The following is a 24,971-nucleotide window of genomic DNA, read 5'->3' on the forward strand; positions in this document are numbered from 1 at the left end:
AACTTATAACCCACTATAGTAGAAAATTTATAGCCTCAAATAGGCTCCTTTATCACTATTGGTGCATATACAAGCATTATCAAATTTCTAGACTTGCCATTTACATAAACACTTCTTATTAACTATATGATGGAAACTCATTATTTCGATAAATTCACCCTCTTTTCCATATTTCTCATGACTCATAGATCTTAACAAAAATGTGTGTGAATCCCAAAGCATAGACCTTACAAGGTCTTACATGATTAAATATGAGAGAGAGATATAAGTGCTTAGTGATAGAAAATACTTAGAGAAAGAGATGAATATTTAGATATAAAAATGCTAGCAAAGAATCATTTTTTGATCACTTCAACAAGAAAAATAAGTTAATGTTTGAAGTGAGCATTAAAAACATTTAAAACTTTATGGTCACTCTCAATAATAAATAAAATAAATAAAACTATTTAAGCCATCAATATGAAGACACACACACACACCTATGTGTATGTGACAAATGTCTAAATATATATATCAATCTCAATAAGACCATAAAGATATACATAATCATAATATAAATTCTTGTTAGTCACATCACCATAATATCAATAATAAACATTCAAGGCACTTGTCATTTTTATATTATATTGTAAATAAATTAACTAATACTTTCTTAGTCTACATGTATGTTGTAATGAAAAATCAAATTTATAATGTAATAGTCTTTAAGATTTAAACAATATTTTGATTTTTTCATTTTAAAAAATGTATTTCATTTATTCTTGGATTTTTTTCCGTCTTCTTTTTTATCTTATCTTGTCTTATTTTCTTATTTTTTCTCATTCTCATATTTTAAGATTTTAAGATAACTATTATACTTTTATGAAAAATTATTATAATACTTCAACTTATATTATAAATATTTATAAACTACCATGCTCAAGAAAACATTTTGTATGATGTTGTATGATGTACTCTTTTCTAGTTTTCAATGAAAAGGACTACCCCATAATGGTAGGTGCTTACCAAACAAAATATATTATAAATATTTATAATAATTAAATAATAATATTTTTTATGCTTTAACATGCTTACATCATAAATTTTATAATTTTAAAAATCTCTATAATTTCTCATAACTATTTTCATCTCTCAAGTCTCTTAACATTTATACATACAATATTAGTATTGAACAACACTCCTGAGATGTCCTCTGATCCTTTCCACTCATTGCATTTTTTAAATCCTTCCTTCTAGCCCCTCCCTAGGATGGTGTTCTCTAATGTAGATCTACCCCATCTTGATTTGGTGGTGGATCTTTCATCACCTAGTGGAGTTTTCTCTTATCTTGATGTTGGTCTTGCAATGGTTATGGTTGGGGCTCCTTCTTTGGGGGCTCTTAAACTTGTCGCTTTGATTTTGGGTCCCTCTGCCTCTCCTACAAAGTTGGGTGTTGCTACTTTGCATCGGTTCTCTATCTCTAGTCAATATTCTTCCTATGTAGATCTACTTACAAAAACACTTCCTATTTCTTTTGGGGCTATGATTGCTACTTCTAGGAAAAATAAGGGTTGCATTATGCCAACACCTTGTGTTGATACTACTCCCATGATTCCTCTGAGGAAAGTAGTGCCGGATTGTGAGGAATATTTTTTTCAAGAATGGCTTAATTTGTACTTTTTTGTGTTTCTAGCCCTCTTTTCTTGATTTGCACCACTAGGTTTAGGAGGTTCGGTGTCCTTTGGTTGAGGGTGAAATAGAGCTTTACTCTTGTCCTAGAGTTTTTTTGGTGGTGTGCTATGATTTTGCAGATGATAGGTAGACTATACTTGATAAATGTCCTTGAAGGTGGGATTCTCATCCCCTCTCCATGTGAGCATGGGTCTCTTCTTTCAACCTTTTGAAAGATTGAATTATTATTTTGTCAATGTGGGTAAGGTTTCCTTATCTTCCTTTTCATTATTGGTGTGATGAAGCCTATGAGGCTATTGATATCTTTTTAGGAAGATTCTAAATTAGAATACTTAGATCATTAAGAGTGGGAAGGGGGGTGAATGGGTGATCTATAAAACAAGTATTTTTTGCAAGCACAATCTTATCAAGTAATAAAAACAAACATATATCTTATCACCGCATAACACTCAATAAACATACAAGCACATGTCACTCTATAAATCAGGGGAATTACACATGTACACCTTAACACAAAATATATATGAGTGGAAAACCCTTCAAGGGTAAAACAAACCACTCCGAATAAGAACATTATTATGGGCCTCACTGGTTATAGTTTCATGGCATCAACCCTAGGAATACTAACCCCTTACAAATGTAGGAGCACTAACCCCTTTATACAATTCAAAATAGTTATAGAGGGTTACTCTGTTTCACTACAAATCATTGATCATATTGCCTTTGTCTACAACACAAAATTGAATAGGAAAAAATAATTTATGCAAAAATTGATACCAGTGAATACAAAATTTTCATACATACTCCTATCATATCACCTTGTTCTTTACTAAGGCTTCTCAAATGACATCATCAAAACACCAGTCAACTCCTTATCTCCATAATTAACAGATATACAACTTACATTCTACTGTATTATAATATTAACAGTCTATAAAGATCTTCATACAATCTGCAGAGGAATGATTCTTACTTTCATTGCACATTCCAACCAACCAACCTCAAGCAAAATTTCATCATTTTTTAGTAACTAATCGTTAGTATTTGAGACTTTGAATACTCAAATATCATACCAGGAAAACATCAACCTTTGAAATTACGATAATTATTAATATTCTTAATATTCAATACTATTCTGCTTAAACCAAACCATAAAGTTTTGATTGTCATGAATATGAAGTTCCTATTTCTATAACCATTTTTTGTGATAGGTTCCTGGTGCCAAAATGACAGGATACAAAAACTACCATTGCAAGACTTTTGCTACAAGATTCAATTGTCATACCTGCACTAAGATTTCAAGAGAACACAATACTAAGGTATTTAATGCAACTTGACGACCATTCATTAAATTTTATTTTGATGATGTGAAGACATTCAAAACCTAGATAGTTGTCCAATGTAAGAAAAAGTCATATAAGGATAGGGTGGTTGATAAGCAATGTCAAAGTTCAATTTCAAATTAAGTTGTAACCTGTTTGACTCTAGCTCTACTATTTGGTTAGTTGCCCTATTTTTTTGTCTGTCTTAGGTTGTTCCAGTTTTGGTTTTGATGGTTAGTGTTTAATCTATAATGGGTTGAGGCCCTTCCCCACTTAATTTAATAAGAAATATTTATACTTATCATAATATTTTACATAATTTTAATGTAAGGGCATGTGCATAGAAATGGGGGAATAAAAGGAGGTAAAAAGTGGTCACTTTTTAAAAAATGAATAAAAATTGTTTTTGGATGATAAATTGATGATAACTATACTCGAATTTTGAAAATTTAAGTTTCTTGTAAGTAATTCCTTTATATATGAATCATGAACTAAACATAATCTCTATCCTTAAAAGTATTGAAAGTAATAAAAATATTTCAAAGAGTAAAATGAGGAGAAGCAAAATGTGAGTCAAGCGGATAATACTTTTATTTTTCCCTTTAAAAAAGAAGCTCACTAATATTCAAGAATCTAATGATGATGTGCTTCAAAATCTATTGAATCGCAATATAATTACACTTAATCTAGTTCATCCATTAGATACTTCTAAACCACTTCTTTGATCTTTTTTCAATTACACAATCTTCTTTCATCTTTAAACGTGTGATACTTGAGATCTTATTGACAATATGATTATTTATAACATAAATCCATCAATTGCACCCCTAATAGTAGTAGATTAAAATCAAATTCGTTGCTCCAAAATCTTTCGCTGTCTTTGTCTACCACGCGGCGTCTCCAAATGAATTGTGAAAATGTCGTCGTCATTTATGCGACCCTTCTTTTTAGCCATTAATTCCAAATTAAACAAATTTAATCAGACTTTCGCATCCTCTTGTTTCTTTGGTCAACTTTTTCATTAGAGTTTGGGACAAGAGAAATACAAGTAGCGCCGCATTCCATGCCTTAAAATTTGGACCAATATTTTTAGTGTGACATATGCATAGCAAATGATTAGAAATGCACATTAAGTATAGTCCACGTTCCCAGAGTGAGTACGTACGATTCTTTCCCTTAATATATGAATTTGCAAGCTCAGCATCCATGTTACTCTATGTATTGGAGCACGTGTTTAGCCAAAATAAACTAGCTCACGAATCACACGAGTTTATTTATTATTTCTTTCAAAGTTTGAACAATATTCTAATAAATAGTTAAGAGAAATATTTATTATATATTTGAGTTATTTACAAAACATAATTTATTATTTTATAAATTATCTTTTGTGGGTTGTTTAATGTTATTGGTGATGTTAAAGGCTGTCTATATATTTCAATCCTTTCATGTTATATTCGTCTAGTAAAATCTCTTAGGAAGTTCATATTTAAAGAAGTTGACAATGACTTACAAGGTCTATATGCACTACCATATACCTTATAAGGTCCGAAATGTATTCATTCTTAACAATTCTCCTATTATGATAGTCATATATACTTTCGGACATGTTTATAGCTTTGAATACAATGAACTCTCATTATATTACACACTTGCACCCTTCTACAACTTATAACTCACCATAGTAGAGAATTTATAGCCTCACATAGCCCCCTTTATCATTGTCCACACACATACAAGCATTATCCAAGGTCCAGACCTGCCATTTACATAAACATTTTTTATTAGCTATATGATGGAAACTCATTATTTAGACACATTTACTCTCTTTGCATATTGCTCATCACTCATGGATCTTGATACAAATATATGTGAATCCTAAAGCATAAAACTTAAAAGGTCTTACACGATTAAATATGAGGGAGGGATGTAAGTGCTAAATGATATAGAAAATACTTAGAGAGAGAGAGAGAGATGAATCCTTAAATGTATAAATGCTAGCAAAGAATCATATTTTGATCACTTCAACATTAAAAATAAGCAAAAGTTTGAGTGAGCATTAAAAATATTTAAAACATTTATGGTCACTCTCAATAATAAATATTCTTATGCTTTATTATTTAAACAATTTAAAAAATTTATGTCATTAATACACATTATACATATATATAGACCTCAATAAGGTCATAATAGTATAAATAATGTGAGAATTTCATATAATTTAATAAAGTCTGCAATACATTATAGGTATATGATAAATGTCTTAATAAAGCCATATAGGCATTAGAAAAATACAAATAAACACCTACATGACATAAATACATATACCATAATGTCAAGAAATAAATACATGTGGGCCTCATTAAACAATTGGTGACTCTCACTCTACTAGGAAGATGTAGAAGCAACATGCTACAACTGATAACTCTCTCCACCAATTAAGTCTCCTAGACTCAATACTTCTTTGTAACTCCACCTATCAATTTACAATTAATCAATATACATATATGCATAGAAAACTGAATTAAAAAATGACATATAAGCAAAAAAATCATTTACCATAGGTTTATGATTCTCAATCATTATTGGCTTATAACTACCTTTGAGGCATAGAAGAGAAAACTATTGTTGTGATGCCCATCTCAATTTACCTATGACCATTAAGAGGCTTATAAACTAAACTCGTCAATTCAAAATAAGAAAAAGGCTATCTAATCATAACATTATTTGCATATATGATTAAAATAGAAAAACTTATTTCACTGCAAATAGAGAATTGAATACTAGCACCAATGTGCTCCAACACAAAGGTCCCATATCCATCTATTCATCTTAAATTATCATTTTAAGATTAACCGATATATAAAAATAATTCACAAGTGGTATATCTGATATTTTAGTATAATTTATATGCTTGATGAGTTCTAACATGCCCACATACTTGTATGTGATGAAATGCTAACAAGTGTAGGATGGATACTTTAACTCAAGAGTCTTTATACACACTTTTTTTCACATTATTTTTTAATTCATAATCTATCAATAAAGTGAATTGTAAATTTCACCAAAAAGTATATTGGATTACACAAGGGTGAGAGCATGATCACGTGTAGCAATTGCATCTCTAAGTGAATGAAAATAAAAAAGATTAGAGTTGAGAAAATTCACATAAAAAAGGAATAGGTTGTTAAAACTAATTGGAAAATATGTTGGAATAAAATTTGTAGAAAATTGAATGAAATTTTTAGGTTACTATTTTTTTGAAAAATTAAAAAAAAAAATTATTTGGCAATATTTCAATAAAGTACTACTATAATTTCTAAAAATATAAAAAATACATGTGATTTTAACCAACTTAAGTATTTGAAAAAAACACTATATTTGATTTTGGATGAGAAATTGATGATAAATATAGTCAAAATTAAGTTTCTTGTAAGCATTGCCTTTATATGTGAATGCTCAACTAAACATAATTTCTATCCTTATAGATATCAAAAGTACAATAATAATATTTCAAAGATTAAAATGATGAGAAAGAAAATGTGAATCAAGTGTATAATACTTTTCTTTTTCCCTTCTTTAAAAGCAATGGTCATAAGAAGTTCACTAATCTTCAAGGATCTATGGATGATGTTCTTCAAAGTGTTTTTGAGTTCCAATATAATTACACATAATCTTATTCATCCATTAGATACTTCTAAATCACTTCTTAATTCAAAACAATGATTAAACACTTTTTTAAATATCATATAGTTGAAGAGAATTAGACAAAAAAAAAAATTGTATGGAAGAATAATTATTTAATAATTATATTGTTTATAAAGAATATGCACATTGAAAATGCCAGATGACATGCTACTTAATGCATTGGATACAATATTTATTCATTTGATAGTTGGACCTAAAGAATTAATTATTTTATATCATGTGATATGATATTGCAATAGATCTAATTTTATAATTGTCTACATGCAACTTTTGGACTATCATTTCATTTTGATTCATTGTCATCCTCATTTTATTTCTATCATTTGACATTTGAATACCATTCACATTGTTATTCACTTTTTCATACACTTAAAACACTGTCTTATATTGCATTTACTTTTTCATGACTATGTCCTATCATGAACCTTTATCACTATTAATAAGCTCCTAGAGATACAATCATTAATTGTTCTCTTCAACACTAAACACTTTGATGCACACCTTAAGACTATCATGCTACCCTTGAAACACTCAAAACCATTATTCTCATGCATAGACATGTTCTCTCAGCTTCCAATACTAAGTAAGATCAAGAATAGATATTTTTATATTTCATGATAAAACTAACAATACATGGATATACTTGTCATAATATATGACATAAATACTCATTTCATTCTTATAAAACTATCATTGTGCATGCTGAATATCTCTTTTAAATTGTTGAATCAAATATCAGACAATCTCTTGCATATTTTAATGAGGTTCTTAATAGCACAAGTAAAAGAAGGTAGTAATTTGACATGACATTGTTAACATTAACCTTTAGGATAGTACATAGACCACTAGAGTCTTCACAACTAAATGGGATTTTTTTTTTCTTGTATTATCAATGATACTTATAGGCTTTCATAAACAATCAAAATATAGAAAAAAACATCTATCATCAAGGAGACTTATCCTACATTAGTTTAGTCTACGATTTCATTAAACTCGTGAATATTGAACCAAAATTTGTAAGTATAAAATTCACACATGCTTTTGAAGAGTTTTAAAAATGATCAAATGCTTGAAAATACAAGGAATGTTTCAAGATATACCTAATAGAATATATAAGGATATATATAAGCCTTGCAACATGTGTGAAAATTATGAACACTTGGAACTCCTCTAATGCTAAGCTACATGTCAAATATTTTTCCAAATATTGCAATATGAGTGATACCAAGATCAACAGGGTGATGCTTCCATGCCAAATGTGGAGACACCTTCAATACCAACAAATTAGAAACAATAGGATTTCTCATGAAATGTCGAAAACATCAATGCTTCCAAAAGAATACAAAACTCAAGTTTTCCCTCCATGTTGGCATGGGACTTAGAAATTAAAGTTTTAATATTATTCTTTCATTCATTGGCACCTATGAGACTTTCCTTACTCCTTAAAGATTTTATAAATGTGACCTAGGACTCTATAGAATTAGAAAATAAGAAATGATGACCCTGGTAGACCTTTTAATTTAAGATTGATGAATAGCTAGACCAAGGTGTACAAAAACATGAACAACACCAAAAGTGCACAATTTACCAAATCATATCCATGGGCTACAAGATAGATTTGCACATTGTGAAAGTGATGCTGAAGTGTCAAATTAATCCAATAGATGAATTAGATTTGCACAAAATATATACAATGCACATCCCAATACTATTAATTTTCAAGATTGATGAATCAAGGTTTGTCAAGAAATCGATATTTATGCTCTCTCCTAGAATTAAAAACTAATTACATTATTCTTTTATAATTAATGTCATAAATTAGCATTTATTTCTAAATTATCTAATATGAATTGAAACAAATTTGATAAATGGTTTTAACATTATTTTATAGAAAATCAATTGTCTAAAGCACAAGAGATGTCATCCTAAGGAAATAAAATGTCTATAAGAGATTGTAGAAAACTATTCTTAGATTTGATGGTTGATAGTTTGGATGTCAATTTTTAACTACAAATAAGAATAGAAATAATTTTATCAAGAAGTATAACAGTGTTAATATAAATTAGTCAAAGAGTGTCTAATTGTGATTGTATCCTTAAGAGATAGACAAAAATCATTCCATACAGCAATTTCTTTACTTAAAGAATATGATAGTGTGTGAAACAAATAATATATATTTGAATAGTAAATGATGATTGTCGATTGACAACTTATGTCTAGAATAGAAGGGAAGGTGATGAATACATAAGAGCCTGTCAAATTGGCTAAACATATTTAACCTTTTTTTGGCTTCATGTGAATAGTCAAATAAATTTCGTTTGTTATTTATCTTATTATACTACATTCTAGAAAGGTAAGTAAACACCTATAAAATTAAACAACAGTCAAAGAAATATAATGAGTTTTTATAGTGTGTGAAATGTTTTATTAATGAAAGAAAGAAGGAAAGCATAATCATTGGTACTATTAAGGAAATAAAAATAGGTTTTATGAAATATAAAGAAGAGCTAAAGAGAGTTTTAGAATACTTATTAAAGCAAGAGAAATATGTCGAAAGACGTAAGATAAAAATGAAAGAAATGTGATGACTTTAAAATTTAAAAAAAAAAATTATATTAAAGTTTTCAAATATTATGAAAGAAAAAGTACTACTTGAAAAAATAATAATAGATTAACATTGAAAATGATAGAAGAATGAAAATGATTATTCTTTCTTAAACAAGAAAGAAGAATAACACAGATTTTAAAACACTATTGAAAAGTTCCATGGAAACCTGGAAGAATTAAAATGGAAAGATAAAAATCGAAGTACATAATAGAATGGAAGAAAAAAAAAGCCAGGTTTATTATTTTAAATGGATTTTTAATAAGAATACAAGCTTTGGCCAATTAATTATATAGCATGTGTGAAAAACTTGGTGGGTATATGAAGCCCATCAGTCACATGGTTGTTTGTCTTCCCTAGAAGATTCTTCATTTCATATTCGATATGTTTATATAAATGGCTGTGTGTAGCCCATACATGATGTACTGTGTAACTGGATATTGGTTAATAAGAATTCTCCCTATGTTTTTGATGGATGTAGCCACTTAGTGGTGAACCATGTTAATCTTCTATCTTGAGTTCTTTGTTGTGTCTATTATTCTTTCTATTGTTTTCTGTTTATTATTATGTGTTTTCTCTGCTCATTTTAAACTAACAATTGGTATCAGAGCTTAGGCGAAGTGATTGAGCAGAGATGGAAAGGTAGATAGATAAAGGATTGAAAATTCTCGAGAAGATGTAGAAGTTCGAAGTTAGAGAAATTAGTCGCTGGTATTGTGGCAAGAGAGGCCATGTAAAAGAAATTGTTGGTTTCTTGAGAAAGCTAAAAGGCAGCGAAAAGGTGAAGACACCGATTTAGTCATCGAAGATTTTCTTGCAAATTTAGACTTAGTGGAGAGTAAAATTGTGCAAGCAAAAGTTAAAACAAAACGCCATGTTCATTGGTGGGATGGTTGGAAAAAGAAGGATTGAAGTATTCGTTGTTTGAAGATTTTCTTGATTCAATTGAAGAAGATGCTAAAGAGGAGGATGTTGAAGCGAGTGAGGATGAAGTTGAGGAAGTTGAGACCAAGACTCAGGAGGATTATGAAAAAGAAAAATATATGAGGTTGAAGGAAGAGAATCTCCTACTCACTGACAAACTGATTTGTATGGACCAGAAGTTGATGGTTTTGTGTCACATCATGAATATTGGAAAAGATAACTTTGAGAAAGAATGGGATTTTTCTGAAGAGACCGTATTTCAATAAGAGGAAAGTGATGGGAAGCTCCTAACAGAGGACTCTTTCCTCACAAAAATGTATGCCTTATTGATAGGAAAGCCTTTCTTTGGTAAAAAGAATCCACAAGAGGATTTGGGGTGCGTGGAGATCGAATATCCCAGGAGCGTAGGGATTATAGAGCTCATGGAGGCGGGAGAGAGCCTCTAGCTCAAGGCTGCGCAAGATCTATAAGACTTCAGAAAAGCTAAGGATAAGGTCTTTGAGGAAAATGAATTTCAAAAAGAACAAAAGAGTGATGATTTATTGCTCCAGATTGTAGAAATAGAGGCAGAGTGGAATGCATTGATTGTAGGTACTACACAAGTTTCTGCATAAAATACAACAAATTCATATGAAATGGAGCTTGTTGGTGCAAGGTCTGTAGCTGGAAGCTCAAAATCAGATCTTGTGGCAGCCCACTTGCATAAGAATATTTCATCCAGTGTTGGTCAAATGAAGAGAGAACATGGGTTCCAATCTGGCCAATTTGATGGTAGTAGTAATGATTCATTTGATTTGTTTATGTTGGATGTCGTGGGGCCGAATGAGAGTCTGTGTGTTCCAGATGTGGGCAGTGAGGCAATTGTGAGAATTGGGAGTGATATTTGTAGGCTATTCACACTTGTACAAGAGTTTTGTATTTGGGTATTAAAATTTGATAATGGCGATCTTCTAGATATTCTATATGGGGGAGCACAAAAGAAAGAGACTTTGATGGAGGAGTGTATTATGGTCACATGGTTGTTTGTCTTCCCCAGAAGACTCTTCATATCATATTTGATATGTTTATATAAATGGCTGTGTGCAGCCCATACATGATGTACTTTGTAATTGGATATTGGTTAATAAGAATTCTCCCTACGCTTCTGGTGGACGTAGCCACTTCGTGGTGAACCGCATTAATCTTCTGTCTTGAGTTCTTTGTTGTGTCTATTATTCTTTCTACTATTTTCTGTTCATTATTATGTGTTTTCTCTGCTCATTTTAAAATAACAAAACTTGCAATAGAATGCTAATTGCAAGCTCTGTGGAACATAATCCAACAAAAATATACAAAAATCCAACAAATAAGACATCTGGTTCCCTAGGGTTCATAATCGTATTCAAAGAATGGAACCCAATATCAGAAATTGTGGAGATAAACATATCCACATAATCCACGCCATAACAAACTAAAACTGAGTGAGCTGCCTACGCCCATTAGTAGCAAACTCAAAGTAACTCAAAGTAGCCAAGGCAATGCTGGGCCTAGTACTAATTAAACACCACTGCAAAATCCTGGTTGCTTGAGAAATAGTGGAGTAATAATCAGAAAGCATGCTTTTCTCCCATTCCATCCATTCTTTGGGTGGAATGTAAAAGCTTTCCTGCAACTTGAGCTCGTACATTCGTCTTCTCAGAATGGACATATTTGCGTCTACCAAGCTCGGCCCTTCGCTACAGTCATAATCTTCATGCCTTACTTTGATGCACCTCTCCATATACTTTATCCTGAGATTCACCTTTCTCTTCTGTGTCTGCAACCTCAACAAGCCCCAAGCATTGGACTTAACTGCAGATGAAGCTCTCAAAACCTCCATAGCGATAAACATATGACGTGAAAAGAAAGAGAAAGTGTATTGAAGATTGTATGCGTGATCATGATCCCGTATTTAAAGGCTGATGCCCATTTGAAAACTATATTGTAAAACGATAATGCTGATGTGCAAATGGGAAAGAATCTTTTTCTTTCGCTTTCTGTGCCTACCACGCGGCGTCTCCAAATAAACTGTGAAAATGTCCTCACCATTTCTGCGTCCCTTCGACCTTCTTTCAAGCCATTAATTCCATATTAAAAAATTTAATCAGCCTTTCCCATCCTCTCGCCTTTCGCGTTTTTCTTTGGTCAACTTTTTAGTTTGAGTTTGGGATAAGAGAAATACAAGCATAAAAGGTAAGGGAGAGTAGCATTCTATGCCTTCAAATTTGGACGAATTTTTTTAGTGTTACCTTATATTTTGTCAAATGCATAGCAACTGCAAATGATTAGAGATGCACATTAATTTTAGCCCAAATTCTCATAGTTAACTGAAATAACCAATTATATTAGGCTTCTCTTCTGTGTGGTGATCAATCATAGTAACGTACGATTCTTTCTCTTAATATATGCATGTACAGGCTAACTATTCACATTACTTTCCATATTGTTTATGTATATGAGCACGTGTTTACCCATAGAAAGGATTAACATAAACTAGCTCATGAATCACACAGAGTTTATTTATTCCCTTCTTTCAAAGTTGAACAATATATTTTTTTATCTGTTTGAGTTATTTTATTAGTATATTTATATTTAAAAACTATATGTAAAATATGTCCGGAGATATCTTATAATAGAAAAGAATCATCTTACAAAATAAATATTCTTCTAAAATACTAAACACCAAGAATACAAATTCATTGAAGTCTTACATACAAAAAGGTGTGAATTTAGCTGGAGACAAGTGGCAAGGGTTCTATTTTATGCGAAATAATAAAATAACACCTCCAAAAAAACTGAAACATGACACATTTCATGCATTTACCTGTCATTTTGATGTCAAATTGTTTCTCAATAGATTTTTAATTACGACATTTTGATATCATTATAAATACCTCTGAGCATAACTCTCCACAAACTTAGAATTGCGTAAGAAGATGAGGCATCAGAAACAACCAGCGGTAAGGTGGACGGTCGGGCGTGAGAATTAAACAAAAGAAAGTGGGCTGCAAACCCATAAACTACACCCCCAGCAATCGAAGTCGCAAGGATAAGAAAATAAAGATCATCTGTTAAACCAGGACCAGTATTGCATCCATCTTCCTTTGCAAGACATTGCTTAATGGCATCTATCGTGTTCAAAAGGGTTGTTTGGTATTTCTCATGACAATAAACTGATTCCCATAGATGGATTGAAGTTTAATTGACCCAGTACCGAAATTCAAGATATTGGGGAAAGATATATCCTCTGCTATAATCACAGTTCTGTCATCTGGTTGCCACCAGTTCTATGAGAGGCTTCTTTGACGGAGATGGTGATGGACCAGTCCTTGTCAAACTTTTATCTTCCAGTCCGAGATATCTTGTAGAACCTGTAGATCAATACCAACTTGCACTTTCTTTTTTTATATTCAGGATTTAAGGAAACAATGGTTGTGAATGTATTGGTAGTTTGATGTTTTTAGACTTAAGAGGATTTTTTATTTTCATTTTTGTTGAACTTGAGGGGTTTTACTCTGCTCCCTGTAAATAACCTCTGGCATGATTTGCTGCATAATTTGCTCCTGCTTTAGCTTTTCCACTTTTTTGGTTAACACTTCAATCTGTTCAATGATACCACGTCCAGCCCATATGCCTTAAATATGTATGGAATTAAATAATATGATCATGGCACTGTTATATACTGTTACAAACTGGTGCAACGAAAAAGTTCTCTTTTTGTATGTACTTGTGTGTGAGAGAATTAATCTATAGGGCCACTTAAATAGTTTCGTTTTACATTGCATGCTAGTATCTGTATCAGAATCTTGGCAATAGCTCTGGCAATATGTCCTCTGTCTTCCATCCCTACCTTTCTCTTCCACAAATCCTCAATGTTGCCTCTTTTATAACAGCTATGCGAGCCCAATTCATATAGTCTGAAATGTCATATGCCTTATCTCCCTAACAAATTTATTTGTGAGCACTTTATAGGCTTCATTGATTTCATTGATTTTTCTCAAAATTCATAATTGTGATTATTTTTAGCCAATAGTCTATTATATGGTAGGAACGTCCATCGGAATCGTCAAGTGTCTTACACCGGTTTTGGCGTTTGCGAAAATTTCATCAGGAACATCATAGCGAGATCTTGCATCCTTGGAGCCTGCAAATCAAGGAAAGTTGCAAAAACTGGAATGAGAGACGGTGGTTCCTGAATTGAGGTCATGCACCAACGCCTAGACACAATTTCCACTGTTAAGTTGAGGAATGTGTGAGACCCCTCATTTTGAAAGCAGCTGTGTTCAAGGTTCATCCTTAGTCACTAGACAGACTTAGGAAATCTCCTTATGGCCTCAAACCAGTCCCTCGAGTTTGGTATGCTAAGCTGGATTATTTCTCAAGTTTCACATGATGTCATTTAAATCGTAATGTGTATCTCCTATGGAAGAATGATTCTTTATTGATACTAGTTCTTCACACATGATTTTTCAATCAATGAGAGCTCTTCATCAGCTATTGCAGTAGTGAAGTCAACTTTACAAGATAGTTTTGATATGATAGACTTGACTTCCTTTGCATTGAGATATAATGGTCTGACTCGGGGATTACTCTTTCATAGCCTAAGTATATTCTTGATTTACTTTCTCAATTTCATATGATTGATTGTAAATTATTTCAAATCCCTTTCTATCTAGAGTCAAGATTGAGGTTAATTGTACTTGGTTGTATTTTACCACTTGTTGATCCTACTATATATCAACAAATTTTTATTGGTTTCATCTATCTCACTCACACTAGGCCCAACAATTCATTTGCAGTTGGCATAGTTTCATGATTTGTGTAGGACCCCTACACTAGAAAGCACCTAAGAAGATCCTTCATTACTTTCATGGTGTACTCACAATTTTGGGATTAATTACAAAGTTTGTATTGAGATTGACTTGGTTGGTTTCTTAGAGGGAGGGAAGGAAGGAGGGAGAGATATACAAATATATATAACTAATTCACTTTAGATATTAATTCACATCCTTGAATTATTCAAAATGTTTCCTCTTCAAAGAGAATTCAATTTGAATATTTGAATTGGGAGCATTGAAACATGTACTATACTTTGCATTATTTGAATCAACATATAGAAGATTTCTATGTAATTTGCATGTTATATTTGATCATTTCCATAATAATAAAATTAATCCATTTAAGGGGTCAACTTAGAAGTTTTTTGATTAAGGTGTCATTCACCTCGTAATCTTATGTATTCCATAGAGTTCATAACCATATTTACAAAAAGAAATCCAATATCATAAATTATGGCTTGAAGAATGTCAAAATCACATTGTAATTTGTTAATTAAATAAATTTGAATTTTGTAGTCACTTACAATTTTTATTATTATTGTAATTTTATATTATTTTAATCAACAAAAAGAATACAATTTGTCAATCTTCCTAAGATATTTTTATTTAGTTCTTCATAATTAATGTATAGTAAAAAATCTAAAAAATTAGACAAGAGTATACAATGAACAAATTCATATTCGTGCACTAGAAGATAAATTTAGAGAATGTGAAAGTGATCAAGCATGGAATCAACCCATGTTAAGATTTGTAGAAAAGGCATTTTTTAAGATATAAGAGTGTCCATGTTACGGAGAGGAAATTCATATAAGATAAAAGAAATATAGAAAAGTATTCTTGATTTTGATAATTGAAAGTTTGAATGTTAAAATCGTATTAGAAAATACAAATCTAATTATGATTACATCCTTTTTAGAAATAGACCCAAAAAAAATGTATTCCATATACAACAATCTTTTCTAATAGAATATAATAAATTAATGTTAAACATAAAAAGTATATTTGAGTTTATTTGAGTTTGCAGATAATAATCAATAACCTCAATTTGAAACAGAAAGGAAAAGAAGAACTCCATAGGAGCCTATCAAAGTGACCCAAGCGCCTGTGAGCCTTTTGAATTCCAGATAAATGATTAAAGAATTTTTGTGTGTTCTTATCCTAATGCACATTATGCTCTTATAATAAATTGTGGAGATACATATCCACATTACTGCACACCATAAGGAAACCAACACCGAGTGAGGTGCCCATGCTCATTAACACCAAACTCAAAGAAGCCAAAGCAATGATGGGCCTAGTACTCATCAAACATGACTGCAAAATTCCAGTTGCTTGAGAAATAGCGGAGTAATAATGAGGAAGCATGTTTTTCTCCCATTCCATCCATTCTTGGGGAGGAATGTAAAAGCTTTCTTGCAACTTGAGCTCGTACATTCGTCTTCTTAGAACGGACATATTTCTGTCTACCATGCTAGGCCCTTCATTACAGTCATAATCTCCATACCTTGCTTTGATGCAGCTCTCTGTATACTTTTTCCTCAAATTCACCCTTTTCTTTTGGGTCTTCAAGCTCCACAAGCCACAAGCATTGGGCTTAACTGTAGATGCAACTCTTATAACCTCCATAGCTATGATGAATATATGACTTGTTCTTCGCCTAAGAAAACAAGAAATGAAAAATTTGCAGATATCAACAGATTTGCAAAGAGGGGAGAATAAAAGAAAAAGTGTATTGAAGGTTGTATGCGTGATCATCCTGTATTTAAAGTGTGATGCCCATTTGAAAATGATAAAATAATCTTTCTTCTTACTCTTGACTCCCCATGCGGCATCTCCAAATAAATTGTGAAAATGCCCTCGCCATTTCTACGACGCTTCGACCTCCTTTCGAGCTATTAACTCCATATTATACAAATTTAATCAGCTTTTCCTTGACGAAGTCATCAAAGTATAATATACTCAACTTTTTCATTTGATTTGGGATAAGAGAAATACAAGCAAATAGGGAAAGGGAGAGTAGCATTCCATGGCATAGAATTTGGAGGAATATTTTTAGTGTTACCTAATATTTGGTCATATGCATAGCAAATGATTAGAGGTGCACATTAAGTTTAGTCCATGTTCTCATAGTTAACTGAAAAAACCAACTATTTTAAGCTTATCTTCTGTGTGGTGATCAATCATAGTAACGTACGATTCTTTCGCTTAATATATGAATATATAGGCTAAGCATCCACGTTACTTTCCATATTGTTTTTGTATTTGAGCACGTGTCTAGCCATCGAAAAGATCGGCATAAACTAGCTCACGAATTACACGAGTTGATTTATTATTTTCTTTCAAAGTTTGATCAAATATTTTATAAATACTTATATTGTGCTAAATTATTAAGAAATATGGTAGGCATGAGTTTGTGCAAGCTAAATTGTAAATATTTAATGTTAGTTTGAATCACAAATTTGCAGATCTATGAAATATATATATTTACTGTATTATTATATTATAATAAAAAAATTATTATTTTATCATATTTGGTGAGTTGTTCAATGTTATTGGAGATGTTAAAGAGGTGTCTTAAAATTTTAATTTTTCTATGCTATATTCATTTGTAAAATCTCTTAAGAGTCCTGTATTTAAGAGGTTAACATATTGTCGATGAATTACAAGGCATAATATGTACTACCATAGATCTTATAAGGCACTCATAACTATTCTTCTATTATGATATGTTGGGAATTAACGTGTCTCAACCTTAACAATTTCAAAGTATGTATTTATTATTATTACACATTTTCCATGGTTATTTGACATTTATGTAATTAAATAATTGTACTCCAACATAAGGGGCATGGGTTTTATTAGTTGACACTTTTGTCACATGTTGGTGCTTTAAAAATCAAGTTTTTAGTTGTCAAAAGATGCCCATCAAGTGGTATAACATGTAAGGCCTATTTTTAGGGATGTTATGACAAATTTATGACAATTGTAAGGACTAAAAGTGGGGTGAATCATTTTAGACGTGGGAATATTAAGCTATTATGACACACATAAGAGCATTCTTACATTTGTTATTAATAGTCTATGATTCATGTAAGAGTATCTCCTATTTTTGGGGGATTCTTATGACAACTCGTAAGAAGGTGTTATGTCATGTAAGAGGCTATGTTTGGCATGTAGGGATCGAATGGAAACCTTGGCTTAGACTTATGAATCATGTTTTGATATTTGTTTGATGTCTTAGTTTCATTGACTTGGTATTTTTCTGATTGTTTAGTGGTTGTTAATGAGTTTGTTTTAATAAGCTTATTTATAAATAACAATTTTTTTTGTATAAATTATGGGTATATTAGATGATTAGCAACTTACTTATTAGTTCATACAAATAAACACTGCAAACATACCAATTAAATTTTATCCATATGTTCATAATTATGCAAAATGCATAAGTGTTGATTATGTTTTTATTAAATCTAAACATAAAAAGAGGGAGGGAGGAAGAGATAGAGAAATAAATCTAGAGAGAGATATAGATATCTAGACATCTAGAGAGAGATATAGATATCTAGATATCTAGAGAGAGAGGTCTCTAAAGATCTACAAATCCGGAGAGAGAGAGTAAGAGAGAGAGAGAGAGAGAGAGAGAGAGAGAGAGAGAGAGAGAGAGAGAGAGAGAGAGAGAGAGAGAGAGAGAGAGTAAGAGAGAGAGAGAGAGAGAGAGAGAGAGAGAGAGAGAGAGAGAGAGAGAGAGAGGTAATTTGATTTGAAATAATAAATTTATACAATCTCCTCAAATAAATGCTAATTACACTCTTCTTTATAATTAATTTTTACATTAACATTAATTTTTAAGTTATTGTATTTGTGCTAAATACAATCTAGGTTATCTTATGCTAATTATACATGCATCTTATTTGATTTTCCTAATTACAGAAATATTAAATAACTCTACAAGTGTGTATTATTTTAATTGGAAATCATGTTAATTTTTCTTATTAAGAAAAATACATAATTAAAATTAGTGAATATAAGCTAATCTAATTTGTTCTTTTAACTTTTCTTTTTAGAAAAGGAATCGTTTAAGATATAAGAGAGTCCATGTTAATGAAAGAAAATTCTCATAAGATGAATAAGGTATATAAAAGTTTCCTTGATTTTAATGATTGATAGATCGGAAGTTAACTTTTAATTACAAATAAGCATATTTAAAATTATAGAAGAAGATATATAAGATATTAGTAAAATATGCTATAGTGATTATTTTCTTTGTAGTTGTAGACAAATAATTTCATGTACAACAATTTCCTTATGTATAGAAAATAAATAGAATGTGAAATAAGAAATATATATTTGAGTCAACAAATGATGATCATAACTTATGATTGAAAGAGAGACAAATGGAAAAATAACATAAGAACCTATAAAAATGGTACAAACCAATTGAACTTCCAAAAAATAAGTAAAAGAATTTTGTTCTTATTCTAATATACTTTATGCTATGAAAGAAAGCAAGAAATCTAGATAATTGCTATTATATGTCAAGAAAAGATAAAAATGTAATCATTAATATTACTAAGAAAAGAAACAATGAGATTTCTAAAATATAGAGAAGAGCTAAAGAGAGTTTTGAAAAGAAAAGGGAAAAAACAGCTACATAGGAGCCTATTAAAGTTTGAGTTCCAGATAAATAATAGAAAAAAATTTAATTTAATTTTTTCTTATCCCAATATAATTTATGCTCTTATAATAAATTGTGGAGAAACATATCTACATATCTACATTACTACACGCCATAACCAAACTGACGCTGACTGAGGTGCTCACTGTTAGTTTGTTAGTTTGTTAGCTTGGATAGTTGTTTGTCCATTTGCTAAATAATTACTAAATATTTGTTTGCTAACAAATGTAGTTAGAGTTCAAACAATTCTTATTAATTATTTGACTCTTTTTAGAAACTTCTAGCAACCAATTTGGTTAGGGTTGTTTAGTTGTTTTTTAATCTCAACTGTTGGTTGAGAATTAATCTCGGTCGTTGGTTTTCCAATGAGAGTAGTATATAAAGGGGTCAGGGGGCATTTGGAAAAACAATGAATGAATGAATTGTGTGAAGAACTTGTAGTGTTAGCAAGTAGTCTTGCAGTGTTAGCAAGGGCACAGTGACAGCGTTGGGATAGTAGTGGGGTGGAATCTTAGCAGGAGAAATTGGGAGGTCGTCGAAGCTCTGCCAGTAACAGGCAAGCAGTATTTGTATCTCTTGATTTGTTGTAGTTAATATATATTCCTCATCTGCAGTACTGGTTTTCCCTTCGGGGTTTTTCCAGGGACAATTGTCCAGAAATATTGTGTTCATTGTGTTGCGCATTCATATGAGTTTGTAAAATTACAGTTGTGTTATTTTCGAGTATTTGTTGCTCAAATAATCTATCAAAGATAGGAGGATAATAATCAGTAATTGTAATAGATTTTTCACATGGTATCAGAGCTAAGTTAAGGGTAGAAGAGATTTACCGTAGGTGAAGGAAACTGAGGGTTTATAAAACCTAGTTTAACCTCTTTAGAATTTTATTTGCTTTAACCTTTGAGATGGCCTCAGTTGGTTTAAGAGATCAGGATAGATTGGATGGAGCCTCTAATTTTGGTGTCTGGAAAGCCAGAATTTCTTTATTGCTAGAAGAGAATGGTATCAAGGAATATGTTACCACTATTGTGACTATACCTATAGATGCAACACAGCTTACATCATACAAGAAGGATGATTCCAAGGCGAGGAGGCTAATCCTTGATGGTGTCAAGGACCATATAGTTCCACATATTGCAGAGTTAGATACTACAAAGAAGATGTGGGATGCCATTCTGAATCTATACCAAAATGCTACCACTAATCGGCAGCTAATTCTCAGAGAAAAGCTAAGGAATACCCAAATGAATAAGAGAGAAGATGTGACAAGTTACCTCACGAGAATCAAACTTGTCAAGGATGAGTTAGCAGTTGTTGGAGATAAACCAAGTGATGATGAGCTAGTACTGATAGCCCTAAATGGGTTTTCTAAGCAGTGGGATGTCTTTTGTCAAGTTGTTAATGGATGAGACACCTTACCAAGTTGGGATCGACTTTGGAGTGACTTCACTCAGGAGGAGCTTAGACTAAGCCTTGTCAATGAAGCCAACAATAAGAGTCAGAAAAGTGAGGCAGAACAGGAGAATGTTGCCCTAGCGGGTAAAGGAAAAGCAAAGAAGGGGTCCAGCAAAGGATCAAATCCACAAGGTGAGAAGAAGAAGAAAGACTTGTTGAAGATCAAGTGCTACGGCTGTCACGAGTTTGGCCACTATATCAGTGATTGCCTAGAAAGGAAGAAGAATGACAAGAAAGGCAAGAAGCAAGTTGCAGCTTCAACAAGTGTAGATGAGCTCTCGAATAGAATGGAAGATGAGTTTTCACTCATAGCGTGTATGGTTAGCTCAACCTCATAGAGTGTTTGGTACATAGATAGTGGGGTGTCATTTCATATGACAAGAGTTAGAGAATACTTCTCCAGTTATAAGGAGGAGAGCACCTGAATCTAGATCTCTATGGGAAACATGTCCAAACTCAACTTAGTTGGGAAAGGGACTGTTCAGTTTCAGAGGGAGAATGGTAAGATGATTCCTCTTCATGATGTGTTGCATGTTCCAAGCTTAGGGATGAATTTGATTTCTATATCTGTCCTTCAGGACAAAGGGTACAATGTACTCTTTAGAGGGGAAAATGTATTGATTAAGCATAAGGATTGGAAATCACCCATAGCTATTGGAGTTAGGAGTGGTCAACTTTATAGGTTGCAGTTTGATACTCCTAAAGCACTCATGAGCAGCAGTAATCCTAGAGATCTTGGAGAGCTATGGCATAGGAGGATGGGCCATATACATCATGGAGCACTTAAATTGCTTCATGAGACTGTGACAGGTGTTCCAGAGGTGAGCACAGAGCATGATGATGTATGTAAGGGATGTGTGTTAGGGAAGTTTGTGAAAGCAACTTTTCCAAGGAGTGACACTAGATCCAAGGGTGTTCTTGATCTAGTACATTCAGATGTATGTGGACCAATGTCAACAAAATCTCTCAGAGGGTATGAGTACTTTAGTACTTTTATTGATGATTTCTCCAAGAAGACCTGGATATACTTCTTGAAGACCAAGGATGAGGTTTTCAGTAACTTCCAAGAGTTCAAAGCTCTTGTGGAGAACTCAATAGGAAGGAAGATAAAGGTTCTTCAGTCAGACAATGGAGGCGAGTACAAAGGGAATGAATTCTAAGAGTTTTATACCAGGGAAGGAATCAAGAGAGAGTGGACTGTTCCTTACAACCCGCAACAGAATGGGGTTGTTGAGAGGAAGAATCGGTCCATATCAAAGGTAGCAAGGGCTATGCTACATGATCAGGACCTGCCCCATTACTTATGGGCAGAAGCATGTAGTACGACAGTATACATATAGAATAGGGTTCCACATAAGGTGCTAGGGAAGATGACACCAGAGGAAGCATTCACTGGGAAGAAGCCAGATGTTAGTCACTTCAGGATCTTTGGGAGTTTGGCATATTGTCACATTCCAAAGGATACATGTACCAAGTTAGATCAGACTGCAGAAAGAGGGTACTTTGTGGGGTACAGTGAAACCTCAAAGGCATATCGGATATTCATTCTAGGGACCAAGCAGATTATTGTTCGACATGATGTCAAGTTCATAGAGGACAAGGCATTTAGAAGGTCCAAAGATTTGCCAGTAGATGATCAAAGTGAGTAGCCAACACAAGATCAAAGGATCACTCAACCAAATCAAGGTCAACAAAGCTCTAGTACAGTTACTAGTATAAGCATAAGCTCAGGAGGTGAGAGTTCTCAAAGTATGGAGCAACAAGTGCAAGAAGAGATGCATCAAGAAGACATGGAGGTTGATATTTCATCTTCTACAGTTGGAAGCAACAACCGTAAGGTTTAGCAGACACAAAGAAATACTCAGGAGTTAGTGGGTACTCCTAGGAGGAGTAGTAGACAACGGAAACAACCAGTCAAGTTTGATGACTATGTTGCATTAGTTAGTCAATTGGTAGATAGTGAACCTTCTAGCTATCAGGAGGCTGCACAACATCAAGTGTGGCAAGATGCTATGGTTGAGGAGTATACTTCAATTATGCAGAATGATGTTTGGGAGGTAGTGCCTAGACCAACATATAGGGCTATGGTTGGATGACATTGGATCTATAAGATCAAGCACGGTGCAGATGGTAGCATCGAGAAATACAAGGCAAGGTTTGTGGCACAAGGGTTCTCTCAGAAGGAGGGAATAGACTATGAGGAGACATTTTCTCCAGTTGCCAGGTATACTTCTATACGAGCTATAATCTCAATTTCAGCACAAATGGGATGCCAGATCCATCAAATGGATGTCAAGATAGTGTTCCTCAATGGTGAGTTGAAAGAGAAGGTATACATAGAACAACCAGAAGGCTTTGTATCACACAAAAAAGAGACCCACATGTGTAGATTAAAGAGAGCTTTGTACGGACTCAAGCAGGCTCCCAGAGCGTGGTATGAACGCATTGATAGTTACTTGCAGGAAATGGGCTTTGTGAAGAGTGAGGTAGATGCTAACCTCTACTACTTGGTGGTTGGGGGTGAGATTCTCATTCTTGTCTTGTATGTGGATGACTTGTTTCTAACTGGTTCACTAGGGCTCATAGAGGAGTGCAAGAGGGACCTTGCAGCGGAGTTCAAGATGAAAGATTTGGGACTTATGCACTACTTTCTAGGCATGGAGGTATGGCAAACAGATGGAGAGATTTTCCTTGGACAAGGGAAATATTGCATTGATATCTTGAAAAGGTTCAAGATGGAAGATTGCAAAGCCATGTCTACACCTATGATCACGAATTGGAGGAAGGTAGACACATCCAGGGAGAAGGATGTAGATCCCACATTATTCAGGCAGTTGATTGGTTCTCTCATGTATTTGGTCAACACTAGGCCAGATATAGCATTTGTAGTAAACTCTCTTAGTCAATTCATGGTTGAACCAAAGGGAGTGGATTGGACAGCAGCAAAGCATGTGCTATGTTATTTGTGAGGTACAATCGAGTATGGGATTAGATATGCTCGAGGTGAAGGAATCAGGTTGATGGGCTATACTAACGCAGATTGGGTAGGCAGTACAACAGACAAGAGGAGCACTTCAAGGTGTTGTTTCAATCTAGGATCAGGAGTTGTCTCTTGGTTCAGTAGGAAGCAGAAGTCTGTGGCTCTGAGTTCTACAGAGTCAGAATACATAGCAGCTAGCATGGCGACATGTGAAGCTATATGGCTTCGGAAGTTGCTAGTAGCCTTGTTTGGTCAGAAGGTGGAGACTACAATGATACACTACGACAATCAGAGTTGCATTAAGTTGACTGAGAATTCGGTGTTTCACGATAGGTTGAAACATATAGACATCAGGTATCACTTCATCAGAGATTGTGTACAACGTGGAGTTGTACAGCTACATTTTATACCTACAGATTAACAGGTAGTAGACATTCTGACAAAGGCATTGGGGAAGGCAAAATTCATCTTCTTCAGAGAGAAGTTGGGTGTCATGCAGAACAGCTTCCTCGCTAAGAGGGAGTGTTAGTTTGTTAGCTTGGACAACTGTTTGTCCATTTGCTAAATAATTAGTAAATAATTGTTTGCTAACAAATGTAGTTAGAGTTCAAACAATTCTTATTAATTATTTGACTCTTTTTAGAAACTTCTAGCAACCAATTTGGTTAGGGTTGTTTAGTTGTTTTTTAATCTCAGCCGTTGGTTGAGAATTAATCTCGGTCGTTGGTTTTCCAATGAGAGTAGTATATAAGGGGGTCAGGGGGCATTTGGAAAAACA

The sequence above is a fragment of the Cryptomeria japonica genome, chromosome 2 (genome assembly GCF_030272615.1).
Source record: "Cryptomeria japonica chromosome 2, Sugi_1.0, whole genome shotgun sequence".
NCBI classification, from domain to species: Eukaryota; Viridiplantae; Streptophyta; class Pinopsida; order Cupressales; family Cupressaceae; genus Cryptomeria; species Cryptomeria japonica.